Raw genomic sequence first — 2,719 nt, 5'->3', positions numbered from 1 at the left:
GTTCCCAGGCCAGGTTGGAGATATAATCCCTCCACCTAGTCCTGGGTCTTTCCCAAGGTCTCCTCTCAGCTGGACGTGCCTGGACCACCTCCCTAGGGAGGCGCCCAGGAGGCATCCTCACCAGATGCCCGAACCACCTCAACTGGCTCCTTTCAACGTGAAGGAGCAGCGGCTCTACGCCGAGCTCCTCTCGGATGACTGAGCTTCTCACCCTGTTTCTAAGGGAGACACCAGCCCCCCCCCGAGTAGCCTAAATATTGGACTTTGCGAGGTTGCGAGAAACGCCACTCCAAATGTATGCTAATGTTGCTCTGTGTCTGCTCAATGCGTGAACAGGGAACTGTTAGTTAACACATTCGCCATAACATCTTCACAAGTTGATCATAAGTCAATGTTATAGCTTGTTGCAGTGACTCAAAAAAGACGATGTTGTCCACATCCATGTAATGAAAAAGTAAATGTTCGAAGAAGTCCGCACAACAGCTTTATGCTCCAGGAAAAATATTTTAATCCTGCAAACAGTGACCCATAACACATCACATGATCAGAGGTCATGTGATGTGCAAAAAATAAAAATAGATTGAAATACTATTCAGACATAGATGTATACATACTAATACCATTCAGATTGGGAAATTAAGATGATGACCTCACTGTTCTACTTTACAATTAATGCATGGTTGTTTCAGACTAACAAACTCCAAAGGGGGGTTCATGTACAGTATATCTGACTGCTTGAATGTGTTGATAAGAAACCAAGTTTAGCAATGTATAATAATATTGAGGAGGTGAGGCATCGTGATGCATTGGCATATTGAAACAGACTTGAATCGTTGACTGGATAATCCTAATCGAATCGTGAGACCAGTAAAGATCCACACCCCTAATGGCTGCAGCTTGTTGTGCTGCCACCCAAGTTTCAAACTGGAGAGACAGATTTTTAAAACCTATCATTTTTTTTTCCATGCTGTTTTTTCCACTTTGTAATTCTGAGGTTGCTACTACATTTCAGTTGCCATTTATTAGAGTTTTGAGTCAGCCCAGTCTAAATATAATCTTTTTTCCTAAAAGGTTGTTATTCATGCTTGAGAGTACACAATCTGAGAGCAGTTCGGAGCGAAATCACCTAATGTCCTCAACAAACTCTAAACCCAAAAAAAAACACAGAGCAACTAATCAGAGCAGGGAAGTGTCGCCTGCAAAACTCTCACAGATATTGTAACAAAAACCAATGAAGCCGTGGTTGTGAATGAAATAGCCAGGTTGTTGGGAATAAAATGATAAATTGGAGTCTCAGCCATTAAAGTGGGGAGGGAGAAACATGAGTCATGCAGCCTCGAGCACACAATCAAAGCTTCCTGCTCCTACGTCTCCGTCTCTGCTGATGGACCCGAAACAGGCGGAGCTGATTGTGATCAATGCGGTGAACTGGGATAACTCAAGCACAGGATGAAGCATACAATCTATGTACATATATACCTATATACAACAGCAGTCATTTGTCCATCCATACTATGTGTGTGTGTGAACACATCCTCTGCATTGTTAAAGTGGTTGCGTAAGAGGGGAAATTGTATCATATTGTGTCTGCTGGGTACATGACAAGTGAGATAAACATAGAGCGGAAGTATTTATTGGGTTGGACTTATTTTTCTCTTTTTCACAGTAAACTGTTGCAGTGTTGCTCATTGTTAGATGTGTAAAGTTATACGTGTTTGCTTTGCAGGGTTGTTTGTGTTCCCAACTCTACTTGCTTCCATTCATTGCATCATTTGTCTCTGATATGAAGTTCAAAGTAATAATACCTTTAAATTACAGGCTAATTAGGATGCTGTTAGAGTTTTAGTAGGCTACACATGCAAGCACATTACAATGAGATACTTGTTTAGTCATTGGGCAAACGGCTTTATGTGTACCCTTAGTTAAGTGAAACAACGACAAAATGGGATTCTTCTTATCCTGTTTGTTATGAATGAGATATCCAGTGGTTAAAAAAGCAATCACCATTTCCAGTCCATTCACAACTTGGTAACAGCTGGTGGTCAAACAGTTTGTCCATTTGGTCCCTGCACAAAAGATGAAAAGGGAATTCTTTCAAAAACTTTCAAAGGGATGAAGCTGACTTTTTATATGGGTGTGTGTGTGTGTGTGTGCTTTGACAGAATAACAAGGGCTGAACGCCAGCGTTGTTTGGTTTTTCTTGATCATTTGCAGCATAAAAGGACTGTATGAGTCACCGTGCACGTTTAAATGCAGGAGACGCTGCAAATGCCAATTTGAGGTTATAATGGATAAGTCCTACATTGCAAGGTACTGCTGATCTACATGGAATACTAAACAAAGCAATGCTTTCAGCCTGGCTGGGTGACTGAAACACATCACTGCTCTTATTTAAAGTCGGCTCCTTGAGGCTGTAAGCCAATAAAGATGTCTAATCAAGTGTTATATTTCTGACTACAGAATATACTGTATGACAACGATCTTTTTGCAGTCACCAAAACATAATTCCCTAGTTGTGTTAATACCTATAGGCTAAACATGATCACATAGCCTATAACTCATTGCAAATATACATAACTTCATAGAAATAAGCTCTCCATTCTCCATCCAAGTAACGAGTAATTCATTACTTTGTGTTATTGCTGCTGCTGTTGTTGTTGTTGACTTTTTGAGACATTTTTCCCCAGCAACTCACCCAAGGCAGCTTTTACGCATGACA

General features: G+C 40.9%; 1 long non-coding RNA gene across 1 annotated transcript in view; it reads right to left on the bottom strand.

Moving 5' to 3' along the window:
* Positions 1 to 2,719, bottom strand: part of LOC116687311 (uncharacterized) — a 20,420-nt gene that overhangs the window by 14,412 nt on the left and 3,289 nt on the right. The gene's annotated exons all lie outside the window — the stretch shown is intronic.

The sequence above is a fragment of the Etheostoma spectabile genome, chromosome 1 (genome assembly GCF_008692095.1).
Source record: "Etheostoma spectabile isolate EspeVRDwgs_2016 chromosome 1, UIUC_Espe_1.0, whole genome shotgun sequence".
In the NCBI taxonomy this organism is placed as follows: domain Eukaryota; kingdom Metazoa; phylum Chordata; class Actinopteri; order Perciformes; family Percidae; genus Etheostoma; species Etheostoma spectabile.
Note: the sequence above shows the minus strand (reverse complement) of the source record. Positions and strands in the feature narration are given on the sequence as shown.